General features: G+C 35.4%; 1 protein-coding gene and 1 non-coding gene across 10 annotated transcripts in view; both read left to right on the top strand.

Moving 5' to 3' along the window:
• The window catches only part of DNM3 (dynamin 3), a 566,482-nt gene that overhangs the window by 501,072 nt on the left and 47,934 nt on the right, over positions 1-17,476 (top strand). The window lies entirely within an intron of this gene.
• LOC116272002 lies at positions 13,321-13,427 on the top strand. The gene has a single exon (XR_004180733.1). It is a non-coding gene; the product is annotated as a U6 spliceosomal RNA (small nuclear RNA).

Here is a 17,476-nt window from a genome sequence, read left to right as displayed (position 1 = left end):
GTCATCCTTTTTCACAACCGTCCTAAGGTTTATGCCAGTCTCTTCCCTGTCTCACTAATAATGAAATTAAGATTTGTAGATAGGAGATAATATGACACATATTAAAAGCACTCAGAAAGCTAAGGGTTTTTCTTCAGAGCTTTTATTCATTTTTGCATCTAATGTTGAAAACAAGTAAAAATATATACAGAAGAGCCCCTAGCTGAAATGTATTCATATGGCCCCCTGACCCAATCACAGATTCTTCTATTTCAACAGAACTTTCTTTCTCACAAATATAGGAAAATGTCCCAATTTTCCTGACTGATTTGTGCTTATTGATCACTGAACTTAGAGCTTGGAAACTTGGATTTCCATTTTGTGAACGCTCTCAATTTATTGTATGACCTTAGAAAAATTATGAAACCTTTCTGACTCTTAGCTTTTGAAAAAGCAAATAATAAGTCTACTTATATCGTGAAGTTGGCCTGAAATTCAAAACAAACTATATAAGTAAAACAACTTGAAAACTGTATGCCGGTACATTCATACAAAGTATATATTCATATTTCTATGACTAGTATACAGTATTATTATCAGTATCAAAGGAAACTAAAAGTCTACAGTATATGGAGCCCAAATAAAATTTGGCCAAAAAGAATACTTAGGATGTAAACTGCTTTCAGTTTCAACTTTTGATTCCACTTACTCATGATTCACAGAGAGCTTTGTAAGAATCAGTAATTCTCTGAAATAGGTAATAATAGTGCTAACTCGGAGGTACTTAGGACATAAAGGTATTGGGGGGGGGGGGGGGTGGGGGGGGGGGGGAGAGAGAGAGAGAGAGAGAGAGAGAGAGAGAGAGAGAAAGAGAGAGAGACAGAGAAATAAGACATTTTTGCTAAAGAATATCTGAAGAAAAAAAAGGCCAAGGACAAAATGTTGTAGAAAAAACTGGGTTCTTGAGTTCTTGTCTCATGACCAGGAAGAGTCAGGCACGCAGACACTTTGAAGGATGAGAGGGAACAGAATTTATTGGGAGAAAAGGAAAAGTTATCAGCAAAGTGAGAGGGGTTCCTGTTAACAGGCCCCCATTTCACAGATTGAATCCTGGTTTATCACACAGGATTAGAAGAGGCCAGGCTCCTTCCCACTGCAACTAGCACCAACTTCCCGAGGCTGCAAGGCTGCAGTCCTCTCGGTGCTCAGGCCAGTGGGAGATTCTCTGGGGACTTTCCCCCTTATCTTCCTCCTGCTTCTATCACAATGAGAACTGTCAAATCTTTATTATTCTAACCTGTAATAAGTCCACAAAGACATGTGGAGTTTGATTTCTAGTATTTTTTTTTTTAGACTGGCTATCTTGACTTCAAAATATCTAGGAATATTAAGGACAATGTGACAAGTGCTGTTTTAAATTCCTGACTGAGCACACAGGAGGATGAGAAATTCCTGGGTAAGAAAATAAAAAGGGAGCTGGAAAGCAGAGGGTTGGCCTATGGTGAAGCCACAGCTGTCCTTGGGGCATTTGCTATCACTGCACACAAGAGCTTTGGATGTACTTAGACATATGGAGCTAGGAGAAAAGACTTCAGCCCGAAAAAAAATTGGGGAATTGGAACCAAGACCACTATAGTAAGTAAGCCAGGACACTTACAGACCTACACCTTCAGTGAAAATAGTGAATCAAGAAAAATCCGCTTGCCATTGAAAGGAGAAAGTGAGAAAAGTTACTTGTCTCGGCCTGCATTGTGAATGGAAGGAGAGAAAAGTCTTTGAGAATCCATTTGTATAGGTTCCTCATTCTGTTATTTGAGATTCAAATTTGTATCACTTACATGGGCAAACAGAACCAAAGCTGAGAAATTAACTTAAAGTGGACCAAAGTTGGAAGCAATCCTGGGAGCCTATAGAAACATAAATACTCTCTGGAGCGACACACCCTCAAATCAGATCTAATAGAAGCCCAGCTAAACTTGAATACACAATCCAACATTTAAAAGGACACACACACACAAAAAGCCATCATGAGTAAGTCAAGAGAATAGCTAACCGTAGAAAAGATTTTGGACTATGTTTAAAAAGTTTAAAGAAATAAAAGAGCAAATGATAAATTTGAGAAAGGAACACTTTTTTAAAGACAAGGCATATTTTTAAAATAGCCAAATAGAACTTGAAAAATGAAGTGCAGTTATTGAAATTAAAATTTTATGAATAGATTAAACAGCTGGAGAGTGACTACATAAAATAGGTTCTACACAGTGGTGTGCTGATAGATGTTTAATAAGTAGCTGTCCAGAATGGGGGAAAGCCCTGTTCTGTAGCATTTGCTAATTTCCATGGTGTGAATGCTCCCACCATTGGTAGCCAATTTTAAACTACCAATGTGACATCAGTGAACTGCGAAGAGACGTGTACAATTGGTTCTCATGAGCTGGTATAAACCAGCTCCTATACACGATTGGATATATAACTGAATAAATTACCCAGAATGCAACACAGAGAGATGGAAAGATAGGAATGTATATAGGACATGAAGGACAGGCTGTGAAGGTCTAATATATGTTTAATCATCATTCTAGAGGAGAATAGGAGAATGACTAAAATGTTTCCAGAATTGATGAAAGTCATGAATGCTAAGATCTAGGAACACCACAGATAACATCCAGACACACATTATAATGAAACTGCAGAGCACCGAAGTCGGAGATAACCATAAAAGCATCAAGAGAAAAAATATATCAACTACTAAAGAACAACAGTTCGGACTTCTTAAGAGCAAAAGTGGAAACCAGAAATAATGGAATCTTCAAAGTGCAGAGGGAAACACTGCCAGGCTAGAGCTGAATACCTAGTTAAAGGATTGTTTTAAAGTGAGGCCTAGTAAAGACACTTTCGGACAGCAAAAACAGTTTGCCATCAAAGGTAAAAGGAACGAAACAAAAAAATGTACTTTAGGAAGAAGGAAAATGATCCAGAAGGAACATGGACAAAGAAGTGGGTAAACATTTAGGTAAATCTAAGCCAATATTAAAACAATAAGAATAATAGTAATGTATGGTGATTAAAAGCCATCTGAACAGTTTTATTTTCTCACAAATACTAAACAGCTTATTGTGCACTTAATTTAATTACTCATGTAGAAGTTTTAACCATATTTTATTCATTTTTGACTCATAAAACAATCAGGAAAAAACAGTAAACATTGTGATATAAGATTTACTTATTTTAATCCAAGTTATACTTTGCAAACATACTGAAAATTTTACTGGGTTTTAAATTTGTAATGAAAGAGCCATAGATTCCCCAGAATTTTTTTTTTAAATGTTGTTGATCTTGCATGTTCTGTTATATGATTCCAGGTCATTACTTAAGCAAGGATTTCCAATTTAGGCTGAGCTGGGAAAGACATTATTATATTAAAGTTTATGGTTGTGAAAACTTTACCCCCACAACACTGGAAGTACAGGACCTTTGTTTCTCCCTACCCACATGATGGTGACTTTTTACCACTAGGAGAGTTATGTACTCACTGTGACTCACAGAAAGAGATAAGGTTACTTTATACTATCTCCCAATAAATGCAGCCAAGGATCCTTGGAGAAATTCCAGGACTGGAGCAGAGAAAGTACAAGATGAGCCTGGAATGTCTCATGATGCCAGAAAGTAAGGAAGTGCTCAAAACCTTATGGGGAACATGTGAAAAAGATACAAGAGGCAAATTACAGGAGGCTCCCAATGACTAAATCTGGGACAATTTCAGACATAAAATAACAATAGTAATGGATTACAATCCATAGAATAAAATAAGAATCCATACTTACATAAATAGACAGTTGAATGAGTAATTATATGAAGGAGAAGGGAAAGCTATTCCTCATAATTAATTAATTTAGAAGAGAAGATTGAAATTTAAAAATCACCATTCGCAAAACATCACAGTAATAGTTTCTCTTAAGAATCATCAATGGATGTTAAAATGAGTAGGTAAAAGTATGATGAGAAATAGGATATTCACATAGCCTCAAATATCACCAGCACGATATTTATTAATTTCAAAGGAGAAAAAATAGAAACTTTACAGTGGAGAAACCTGAAAGACACCATCTTAACCAAATGATCAAAGTTAACATCACTAGTAGTGAGACAGATCGACATCACATGTCTCCTGATGTAATGCACTGAGAAAGACACACCATTTTTATGGGGTGTTTTTGCTAAAAATGCACAGCCTGAAATTAATAACAAGGAAACATCAAACTCAAGGACACTGTACAAAATAACTGGTCAATATGGTACAAAATTATTAGGGTCATGAAAGACGAAAAAATACTAAGGTATTGCTCCAAATTAAAGGAGACTAAAGAGGCAAAACTAAATGTAATATATGATTGAGGATTAGATCCTGGGCCATAGTATTATAATGTCAATTTCCTTATCTTCATCATGGTTGTGTAGTTTTGTAAGATACTAACATTCGAAGAATCTGGATGAAGGATATACAGGAATTCTTTGTATTAATTTTCAGCCTTTTAATAAGACAAATTATTTCAAGATGAAAATTATTTTACAAATCAAAGATAGTGTTATGATAGTTTCCTTAAACCTCTCCATCCTCCCATATTCTAAGAAAGGCCATTTATTAGTTACCTCCTTTCCTAGTTCTATCCACAGACATCAATGCATGGCTTCAGGAAAAGTGGGCCAAGTGCAATGCTGAAAAGGAAGGAAACAGTTTGAGTCTGAAGCACAAGGTTCCTACTGTGCTGAATCAGTGTGGTAGAGGCTATTAAAATGCCATCTTTTCCTACCTCCCACTCCTCTCCTTCCTCTGCCTTCATACCCTACATCCCAGACCGCTTTTAATCCTATTGGGAGGGTATACACAGAGAAATAAAGAGAAAATAATAATGAATGGCTGTGTTCTTTGGCACATGAATAGCAGTTTCCCTTTCAGGACTTCAAGAATAAAAAATGAGAGGCTTTAAATCTTGCTAACTTGTGCAAGAATGTGCGCGTGTGTGTATGTGTGTGTGCGTAGGTAAAAATGTAAACTACCACTATGGAAAGAACAATGCTGGCTTTTAAAATCTACTAAAGTAAAAGAAATAATTATTCCTGAATAAGGTATGTCAAATACCAGTGGGAAGAAAGAAGAGCGGGTTATTTTGTTTAGAGCTGGATGAATTAGGAAAATCCCTTTTTACAGCTAACTCAGAGATGAGCTGTTGTTGCCAAGATGTGGTTTATCAAACATCTAGGCTATCTCACAGGATATGAGTTGGTTTAGCTTTGTAAAATAGCTCTATTTTTATTTTAGCCAAATCTCTACAAGACTCTCAGTCAACTCCCTCCCCCACTAGAATGAAACAGCAACAACAGCAGCGAAACCTGACTGAAACAGCAGAGTAAATGTTGGCCAGAAGCCTGCTGTGATCCAGCCTGGCTTTTAGAAGGAGTCTCTCTGAGTTTGATTCATTGCTTCTCACAAGCCAGCTCCAGACTGCTTTTCTTGAGATAAAATAAGTTGTAGAAGTATAAAGGGATTGTTGCCACTGGTAATTTTTTTTTACTTAAGATAATAAAAAGCACACAAAATTTCCATGCTCATATTTGACTCCTTTCCGGGTCTCCCTTCCTGATTCTAACACACTGTGGAAATGGTGCAAGGAAAAAAACCACAGACAGAGTAGTCGGTGTGATTTCATACCACATGACACATTACTTGTGCTTCTTCCTGGAGCAGTCTGTTTTCTGTGAGCTGGCTTCACTCTGGGTTATTACTTGGCATGGTGAGATTTCACCTGGTTGCCCCTTCTGTGGCTCAGACGGGGCCTGGGACATCACTGAATTTACACTGAAAATCAGATGGGCATCTGAACAACTCCCATAACACACACACACACACACACACACACACACCACACACACTTAATCAGCATCAAGTAGTGCAGTTTCCTTTATAAGTGATGGGAGCTGCTGGCTGTTGTTGTTTTTGGCTTGAGGCCTTATAGACCAGCCAGCCGTTGTGTAAGCATGGTCTGTCTGAATTGCTTTGGGGCTGTCTTCTTAGAAGTCTTCTTGCTGTTCATTATTTTGCCAGCAAGCAATTCCTGTTACTTTTTTTTTTAGATTCCTCAATCTATGTTTTCTCTACTGCAAGATAGTAAAATGTAGAGAATCAGGGATCCCTTTAAATCTGGAAGATTTTTTTTTTTTTTTTGGTCTTAATTTAATTTGAGATTGGCATTTAAAACCATTGCAGAACTTGTGAACTTGCTAAGTTTAAACTACAGTTTGGAGTAGGGGTTAATAACCAAGCTGTTCTTCTCATGCTGTTTTAAAAACTTCTGGTGTATATGCCTTTTTATTTTTTACTCATCATACAGTCTATTCAGAAAAATATAAAAAAGTTTTAAAAAAACATTAAGTAGCTCTTGGCAGAAGGTCAAAACCAGCATTTCAGGGAAGGTATTTAAAAGTCTTTTAAGTGTGGGCTATTTGTATAAGCAATATCTGCACGTTTCTTATGACTGGGAGGGACTATTTTCACAGTCTTTCATGGAAATATTTCTAGACAATTTTCTGCGGCTCTTTTCCCTGAGCTCATTTATTTGCTTTTGCTTCAGAACACAGCATTTTAATGAGCAGTTTTATGAGCCTAACCTGCGTTCTGCAAGCTCCACATGACTGGATTCCTGTTGCATATAACCTTTGCCCTATTTTCCATTAAAACACAAGACTTTCCTATAATCAACTGTATACTATGACCTTGGAGGAAAAAAAATGCAACAGATAGTTTAGTCTACTATTTAGTCTACTTTAGCACACTAAAATTGTTTTTAAAAAAAATAGTTGTTTCCTTATAGTTTTTAAAAGTGTATGTATTAATATTTTCATCACAAATTTATTTTGTAAGATGCCTAATTCAATATTACCATATCCCTCTGAGTAAATAACTCATTTAGCTATCTTTATAATCCACTGAGGGATGTACAAAGGCAAGATGAACCCCAAATCATTTTGGAATTATGAAAATTCAAAACAAAATAAAATGCAAAGTGTTCTGTCTCCACTTGGTCTTACATATAATAATAAGTGTCAGGAAGTTCCTTCTTATTGCAAAGCTAAATCATCATCTGATACATTTTGACTCCTCTTTGTGCTTTAATTCAAATGTAAAAAAGCTATTTTTTACTTTATACATAGTATCCTACTATTTTTATATAGAATAACTTTCTCTTCTATACCCTGAGACATCCAATTTTTTTTACTTTTTCCTCCAGGTTTCACTTCCAGTATTTTAATCAGTTTTCTTAATATCTGCTAAATATTCAAGCTCTCCCTTTCATTTGAGCAGTAGAGCCTCAAGCAGAATGCTTGAGTAGAGCCCCTGCAAGGGTCTAACCAGTACTAAGAACAATGGAGCTATTGTTGTGTAGCACACCCAGCTCCCCTCCAGATCATGCATTCCAGCCATGTTTGCCTTTGAAAACTACCCTATGGATTTAAGGTAGTCTGCGGTTGCTTGTAACACCTTGCTCTTTTTCTGCCCTGCTTACTTTAGCCAATCTGTCCTCATCTTATAATTCTGTTTACATTTTCTTCTTAGGACAAGGAAGGCACTCTTTAAAACAGAGTGCAGTAAGTTTAGGGCAAATGAAAGGAAATCTACTTCACATAGCAGGTTATAAACTTGTGGAACTCATTAGTCCCAAAAGGTGGGACTGGCAGGAAATGTAAATGAATTCAGAAATCTTTTAGCCGGATTTATGAATGAGAGCCACAAATGGCTACTAAGAAAACTGGGGCTATGCCTGACTCTTACAACAGAAGTCAGAGAGCAGCTTTGAGCTCCCACACAGGATGCCTCTTGAGACTTACTGGGGTGGCTGACCTTGGGTCTGGCCCACTGTGGGATTTCCTGAGCATCCTGTGTCCCTTCTGCACTTTTTCTCAGTTTCACTGGGTCTCAGAAAGAACCAGTAAGGCTTATCTGGGAGAGGAAACTTTCTTTTTAAAGTAGAGACTAGAAGAAAGCTTCGTAACTTCTCCTTTCCCGTTCAACCATTTGCCTACCTTAGTGCCAATTATGACTGTCAGGGAATGAGGGAATGGTGATGTCTGTCTAGTAGAAACTAGCTGAGATCCCATTTGAATGTTAAAACATAGATACTTTCTTTTACGCTAACTCAGACACTTCTTTTTCCTGGGAATTTTCAGGCCTGAGACCATAAATAGCTTTTTTATTTCATCCTGTACTCTATCCTCAGTAGAACCTTCAATCACTGAACTCCTCTGCTTTTCCCAGACCTATATCTCTTTACTGCAGTGTTCTCAAACTGGAGCACTTAAAAAATTCAAATGCTCCTGGCTTCACCCCAGACCAATTAAATCATAATCTTTGAGGGTCGAGCCCAGGTATCGATAGTCTTTAAAACCATCCCAGGTAATTCTCCCAGCAACAAAGTTGAGAGTCTTGACCTGACAAGTAGTGTTAGGTTCTCTCCTTACCCTGAGCTCCCTGCTTGGCATCTCAGTGTTGTCTGTGACATCATTCTGCAATAGCCACCTCTCCATGTTAAATGTTTATTAGTGATTATGGTGAAGTTCTCTACACAAGTCATTGATGCTAGGTCTTTATGCTTTTTCTGTCCTTCCAACCGTGAATACTTAGTAAAAGAAAACTTGCTGTGAAATCTGGACCATTGCAAATACCCAACACTTATAAGACCCTGCCCTCCTTTTACTTACTTCTTTGTTGACTAGCCAATCACCTGCTCCAAAAATGATCTTCCATCACATCTGTCCCTCACTTTTCCTGTAGGCAAGAATGTCACCTCGTAAGAGAATACAGAAGTCAACCAGAAGAAGCTGCCCGTTACCTTTATCTTTACCTCAGCTGAGCATTCTTCCACCATTCTCTTCTTATTCTTCCTTTAAATTGTTAAAAAGAAAAATTCCACTTTCACTTATTAAATATGATTAAGTACAAACTGTGTGTAATAATACAGGGGAGAAGACCTATTAGAAAGCAATTAACAATAATACACGAAAAGAGTATAAAGCCTTAACGATAAGAAATATTTAATAAGCTATGAGTGTCTAGGAAGGAGGGATCGTTTGGGCCAGGTCTTGAATAATGAAAAGATTTTAGCAAACAAATATCAGGCAAAAGGGCTTTCAGATTCAAAGGCGCAACATGGCTAAAGGCACCAGGTCGTGATGTGCATGGTTTGATTTGGAAATAGCAAAAGGTCTGGTATAGCTGGAATATGGCATGGAAGGTGAATCTTTCTGAATATTTCTCCTTTACGGCATACTGAATCTTATTTGTTTGTTGTTATTTCTAGTGTCTTTAGTCTTTTGCCTTCTGGCTTCTTTTTAAACTTCATATATACACGTGTCTTGCCTGGCCTAAAAGAAACATCTTTGACCCAACCCTGATATCTTGATAAACACTGTGCCATTCCCTTCATTTTTCTGCCAAACTTTCGCAGTATGACTTATACTTTCTTTCAGCCCCCTTTCCACATTATCCATCTCACCCTCCTAATCCAGCTACTGGCCCCCCTTTAATCATATCCACAAACCCCCATCCCCACAGAAAAGTTCTGTTAAAGATTCTTACATCATTCAGACAAAGCCACTGGCCAGCCCTCATTCTATTTAGCCCCTCAGCAATATCTGGTGGCACTGTTAATGACTGCCTTTTTCTTGAAAGCTTTTATATAAAGTAGCCTGGGGTGTTGCATGATCTTTGAACTCTCCTCACCTTTTTTTCACTCTTTATGGTCTCCTTTGCTCACCCTTCTTCCACCTCCTTAACTGTGAATATCCATCCCCGAATACTTTCCTTCCTCTCTTTCTTGTTTCATTCCCTTATTTATTCTTTCATTCTGAAAGCATTTACTAAGTACTCACACTAGGCCAGGCACTTTGCTAAACACAAAGAAATTTTTTTTTTTTTTTTTTTTTGCTGTACACTCATTGCCTTTAAGAATCTTTTCTATTCTTACGGCTCCAGCTTCCAATTCTGTATGACAGATTTCTAAATCTACATTTTCTGTTGTGACTTCTGAATGCTCATTCTGTGATTCCAGTTGCCACCAGATACGTCCTTTGCATCTACAAAATTTACTAAAAAATAAATTCATTTTTTTCCCATAAAAACCAATTTCTCTGCCTCCGTTTATTTGCCCCAGTCAATGAAGTCACCATATCATTCTTCAAGGCTGGACATCTGAGCATATTATTTTACTCTTAATAGATTTTGTATCCATTTTGTCACAATTTTCAAATAATTTCTTCTTTAGAATGCCTTTATGATCTACTGTTACCTCTCCATTTTTATAGCAACCCACTTGATCCAGACTTCACACATAGTTTCTTACTAAAGACAATAATTGATCTCCCTGCTTCCAGTCTCACTCTCCTTAAATAAATTCAGCCTGCAGTTGCCATACTAATCTTCCTAAAACAATGCTTGAGCACATCCTTTCTGGTGACCTTTCAAGCCCACCACATTTCATCTCATCTCCTTAGCCTAACCCAAGTTTTCCATGATCTGACTACTCATTTTGCAATTCAGCCATATATTCTTCTACTCAACATATTTGTTACCATGCCCTCCCCAGTATTTTCCCAAACACATCAAACTAATTTCCACCTCCATTCCATTTGTTTCCCTTACCTAGATGCTTTCTAAAGGACTGCATGTCCCAATACAAGCAAGCCAAATCTCACTCACTCTCTTTCCATAGCCTTGCCTGACTCCTGAAATCTCTAGAAAACTCTCCTCTCTTGAAAAGCTAATTACACTTAGAGGCTATACCATACCACTTAGTTCATATTACATGCTATCTTTATGACACATTGTTTTTGGCCTGTTGATGGGCTCCTCGCCAAATACAGGGTAAACTTCTTAGGTGCACAAAGTGTGCGGTGACTTTCCCTTTAATATCCAAAGAAACCTAGTGCGTGTCTCATCATATGTTAAATGTTTAATATATAGCCTGGGTTAGTTGTAATAATTATCTATGCTTCAATAAACTGTTTTAGACCAAGATAGACTCTACAAGTACAAAAGGAACTTATGTTTACACTGTATATAAAGGAGTCATTTTCTGCTGTACAACATTAGTATCTAGTTTGCATGTCAGTTTTGAAGTAGATGCCTTTTTCTAACTCAAAAAGAGGCAGTTAGGGAGTAATTATTGAGCCACCAGATCTAAATACCAAATTATAGGAAATACAAGGAGTGGAAGAGCATATCAAATGATATGCAGGGGATGCAGTCAGCCAAATCCACACTGGGGGATTGGACAGAATCTACAGGACAAAAAATATTTTTAATAACAACAAATTGCAAGAGCAAGAAATAGAGAGATGGAGAAGTCTGAAGATTAAAATAGACATAAGCGAAATATCTACCAATCACAGTGACATGTTTTGGATCTGTATCCCCACCAAATCTCATGTCAATTGTAATCCCCAATGTAGGAGGTGGGGCCTGGTGAGTGGTGATTGGATTATGGGGATGGATTTCTCATGAATGTTTCAGCATCATCTCCCCTTCATACTGTTAGTGACAGTGAGTGAGTTCTCATAAAATCTGATCATTTAAAACTATGTGGCACCTCCCTATTCCCTCTCTTGTTACTGTTCTTGCTACTGTGAAGTGCTTGTTTCCCCTTCACCTTCCACAATGATTGTAAATTTCTTGAAGCCTCCCCAGAAGCCTGGCAAATGCTAGTATCATGCTTTCTATACAGCCTGCAGAGTCCTGAGCCAGTTAAATCTCTTTTCTTTATAAATTACTGAGTCTCAGGTATTTCTTTATAACAACATAAGAATGAACTAATATACACAGTATATGGACTTATTTCAATTCAAACTCAAACACATAAACTTAAAAACATTTTTAAAGACAATTGGGGAAGTGTAATATGAACACTAAATATATAATAATGTTAAAAAATTATTAATATTTTAGATAATAAAAATAATATGGTGTTTATGTTTTCTAAGGGTTCTTATCTTTTAAGATTATACACTGAAATATACAGATAAAATTATGTGATGTCTAAGTTTGCCTCAAAATAGTTGAGAAGTATAGACAGAACAAGGTTGGCCATGTGGTGAATTGTTGAAGTTGAGTAACGAGAGATTAATTTGTACTGTTCTTTCTATTCTATCTACTTCTACATATATTTAAAATTTCTCAAATAAAAATATTTTTAAAGTAGTCATTGATGTTAAGAAATTCTTGTTAAATATTTCTGATGTGATAATGGCAATGTGGTTATAATTTTTGAAAAGGAATTTTTATCTTTTGGAAATACCAACTGAAATATTCATGCATGAAATGAAAATAATGTAGACATTGATGTCATTGCATTTTAAAAAGATTATAATAAAATGAGAACAAAAAAAGTTTAAATTGTCATTTAAAAATTTCTTATCCCCAGAAATACTTCCATAAACCCCAAGGTGAGAAAGCAATACTTTAGACAGTTATGTAAAGCCTATTCTGTGTTTTGCCTGTTTATACCTAAAGACTATATAGCAAGCACATCTGTGAGTTGCACATCCTGTAAATGAGCGCATAGAGAAGAGTAAAAAATAACCAAACACTGTACGTGAGAAGTCATAATCTTTAAAGATACAGGATTTGTCATAAAAGTAATGGCTTGAAAAACTGGATTATATTCCAGGTAACATCGACCTTCAATGGATATACATTCAGACATGCTAGTGCCAGATAAAGTGGCTAATGCCTGTAATCTCAGCTAGTTCAGAGGCTTAAGCAGGAGGATTGCTTGAAGACTGGAGTTTGAGACCAGCCTGGGCAACATAGCAAGACCCTGTCTCTAAAAACATTTCTTTAATTAGCTGGGCATGGTAGCATTCACCTGTAACCTACTACTTGGGAAGTTGAGGTAGGAGGATTAGTTGATCCCAGAAGTTCAAGTGAGCCATGATCACACTACTTGACTGCAGCCTGGGCAACAGGGCGAGGCCCTTTTTCTAAAAAAACTAAAAAATGAATAAATAAACATGCTAAAGTAGTCCTTGATTTAAAAAAACAAAACAAAACCAACTAAATACAAAGAAAACTCCACAGGCTTTCCCCAATATCAATTTAATTCAGAAATTTAGTGTCAGCCCACCAAAAAACTTTTCAGTGAAATGTTGATTATTAGCAAATTTATCTGATTTCAGGGAGAAGAGTCTTGTCTCTGTGATTAGAATATTCATGAGCAACCAAATGGCCAGTAAGTTAATATCAGAACCTAGCTGAATGTCTGGAAAACCTTCAAGTTAGAAAATCATTCATGGGTGCTCATTTGTGTAGCACATATACTAAAATTGGAAAGATATGGAAAAAATTAACACAGCCCCTGCACAAGAATGACATGCAAATTCAGGAAGCATTTCATATTTTTCTGAATGAGAAATTTAACAAAGAGATACATATTATAAAAAAGAACTAAACAGAAATTTTAGAGCTGAAGAATTCAATGACTGAAATAAAAAATACAATGGAAAGATTCAATAATTGACTAGATCAACCAAAAGAAAGAATTTTTAAACTTGAAGATGAGTATTTTGGAATAACCCAGTCAGAAAAAAAGAAAAACAAAGTAAAAAAGAATTAAGAATGCTTACAGGACTTATTGGGACACCACTAAGTGAGCAAATATTCACAGTATGAGAATTTCAGGAAAGGCATAGAAAACCTATTTAATGAAATAATAGCTGAAAACTATGCATGTCTTGGAAGAAATATGGATATCTAGATCCAGGAAACTCAAAAGCCCAAATACATTAAGTTCAAAGAGGTCCTCTCCAAATCATGTTATAGTCAAAGTGTCAAAAGTCAAAGACAAAGAATTCCCACAATAGCAAGAGAAAAGTGTTAAGTCACAGATAAGGGAATCCCCATTTAGCTAACATTAGATTTCTCAGCAGACACCTTATAAGCTAGGAAAGAATGGGATGATAAATTCAAAGCACTGAAAGAAAAAAAAAAAGATGTTAGCCAAGAATACTATACCCAGAAAATCTATACTTCAGAAATGAAGGGGAAATAATGTCTTTCCCAGACAAACAAAAACAGGAAATTCATCACCACTAGACCAGCATTACAAAAAATTATTAAAGAAGTCCTACACATGGAAGCAAAAAGATGATAATTCTACCATCATAAAAACATGCAAAAGTATGAAACTCACTCATAGAGCAGACAGACAAATGATTAAGGGAAAGGAATTCAATCTTATCATGTCAGGACACCACCAAACTGCAAAGATAAATCATGAGAGAGGAAAAACAGAAACAAAGGATATACAAAACAATGAGAAAATAAACAGGATGACAAGATTAAGTCCTCACCTAACAATAATAACCTTGAATGTGAGTAGATTAAATTCCCTAATTAAAAGATATAAACTGGCTGAATGGTTAAAAATGAAGACCCAACTATATGCTGCCTACAATAAACTCACTTTACCTATGAAGATACACATAGACTGAAAGTGAAGGAATGAAAATATATATTCCATACAAACAGAAACCCAAAATAAGCAGGAGTACTGATGTGTTTTGGCTGTGTCCCCACCCAAATCTCATCTTGAATTATAGTTCTTATAATTCCCACATCTTAGGAGGGACCTGGTGGAAGGTAATTGAATCATGGGGGTAGTTTCCCCTAGGCTATTCTCATGAGAGTAAGTTCTTACAAGATCTGATGGTTTTATAAGGGTCTTCCCCCTTTGCTTGGCTATCATTCTTCTTGCTGTTGCCATGTGAAGAAGGACATATTTGCTTCCTCTTCCGCCTTGATTGTAAGTTTTCTGAGCCCTCCCCAGCCATGCTGAACTGGAGTCAATTAAACCACTTTTCTTTATAAATTACCCAGTCTCGAGTATGTTTTTGTTAACAGTACTTACACATATATCAGATGAAATAGACTTTAAGTCAAAAACTGTGAAGAAGAGATAGAAAGTCATTGTGTCAGTATATATAATGACATATATATATAAAATGACTTTTTTATATATGTATTTACAATTGCTATGTCCTCTTGATGATTGACCTCTCTCTATATATGTATGTGTGTCATTGTATGTATATATTATATGTGTGTGCTTATATATATGTGTCATAATATATAATATGTGTAATTACATATATGTAATTATATATGTAATTATATAATATATATAATATATAATTATATATAATATATAATATATAAATATATATTATATGTAATATATATTTATATAATGTATATATAATATATAATGTATAATGTATACATTATATATGTAACAATATATTATATTAATATATAATTATAATTATATAATATATAATATATTATGACACACATATATGTTATAGATATACAATGACACACACATATATATATATAGAGAGAGAGAGAGAAAGAGGTCAATTCATCAATAAAATATAGCAATTGTATATATATATGCACCTAACAGTGGCGCACCCAGCTATATAACGCAAATATTATTAGATCTAAAGGGAGAGATAGATCTCAATACAATAATAGCTGGGGACTACAATACCCCACTGTCAGCATTGGATAGATCACCTAGGCATAAAATCAGCAAAGAAACATTGGATTCAAACTGTACTATAAATCAAATGGACCTAACAGACATTTACAGACCATTCCATGTAATAGCTACAGAATATGTGTTCTTCTCATTAGCACATGGAACATTCCCCAGGATAGATAATATGTTAGGCCACAAAACAAGTCTCAACAAATTTTTAAAAATCAAAATCATATGAAATATATTTTCTTACCACAATGGAATAAAACTAGAAATCAACATCAAGTGGAACTTTGGAAACTGAACAATTACATGTAAATTAAACAACATGCTCCAAAACAACCAAAGGGTAAATTAAGAAATTAAGAAGTACTTTAAAAATTTTCTTGAAACAAATGAAAATATAAACATATCAAATCCTATGCAATACAGCAAAAGCAGTAGTAAGAAGAAAGTTTATAGCAATAAACACCTACATCAGAAAAGTAGAAAGATTTCAAATAAACAACCTAATGATGCACTTCAGGGAACTAGAAAAGCAAGAATAAGCCAAACCCAAAATTAGAAGAAGGAAAGAAATAATAAAGATCAGAACAGAAATAGAGATTAAAACAACAATACAAAAGATCAAGGAAACAAAAAGTTGGTTTTTTGAAAAGATAAACAGAATTGGCAAACCGTTAGCTAAACTAAGAAAAAAAGAACCAAATAAATAAAATCCAAAGTGAAAAAATGAAACATTACAACTGATACCACAAAAAAGAAATATTACAGCTGATACTTCAGAAATACAAAGGATTATTGGAGTATTATGCACAATTATATACCAAAAAATTCGAAAACCTAGAAGAAATGGATACATTCCTGGGCACATACAAGCTACCAAGATTGAACCAGGAAGAAATGGAAAACTTGAACAGAACAATTCAGTAATGAAACTGAATCAGTAATAAAGTCTCCCAACAAAGAAAAGCCCAGGACCAAATGGCTTTGCTGATGAATTCTACCAAACCTTAAAAGAAGAATTAACACCAATTCTTCTCAAACTGTTTCAGAAAATGGGAGGGAATTTTTTCAAACTCATTCCATAAGGCCAGCATTACACTGATACCAAAACCAGACAAGGATGCAAGAAAATAAAGAAAACTACAGGCCAATATCCCTGATGAACACAGATGCAAAAACTCTCAACGAAATACTAGCAAACTGAATGCTACAGCACATCAAAAAGATTATACACCATAATCGAGTGGGATTTATCTCAAGGATGCAAGGATGGTTCAACATATACAAATCAATAAATGCAGTATATCACATCAACAGAATGAAGGACAGAAACTATGTAATAATCTCAACAGATACAGAAAAAACATTTTATAAAATTCAACATCACTTCATGATAAAAACTCTCAACAAATTAGAAGGAATTTAACTCAACACAATAAAGGGCTTAAATGCAAAACAACAGCTAAATGATACTAAATAAGGAAAAGTTGGAAGCTTCTTCTCTAAGAACTGGAACAAGACAATGATGTCCACTTTCTCAACTCTTATTTAACATAGTACTAGAAGTTCTAGCCAGTACTATTTGGCAAGAGAAAGAAATGTGGCTAGTTCCAATTATGATATGCTGTAAGTGTAACATATACACTAGATTTCCAATACTTTCTACAAGAAAAGAATGCAAAATATCTTATTAATAAATTTTATTTTGATTAATTGATTACATATTGTATTAGTTTGCTAGAGATGCCATAACAAATTATCATAGACTAGGTGGGTTAAGCAAGATAAATGTATTTTTCACAATTCTAGAAGGTAGAAGTCTGAGATCAAGGTGTCGTCAGGTGGATTTCTTCTGAGACCTCTCTTCTTGGTTCATGTCATCACATGGTCTTCCCTCTGTG

The sequence above is a fragment of the Papio anubis genome, chromosome 1, assembly GCF_008728515.1.
Source record: "Papio anubis isolate 15944 chromosome 1, Panubis1.0, whole genome shotgun sequence".
In the NCBI taxonomy this organism is placed as follows: domain Eukaryota; kingdom Metazoa; phylum Chordata; class Mammalia; order Primates; family Cercopithecidae; genus Papio; species Papio anubis.
Note: the sequence above shows the minus strand (reverse complement) of the source record. Positions and strands in the feature narration are given on the sequence as shown.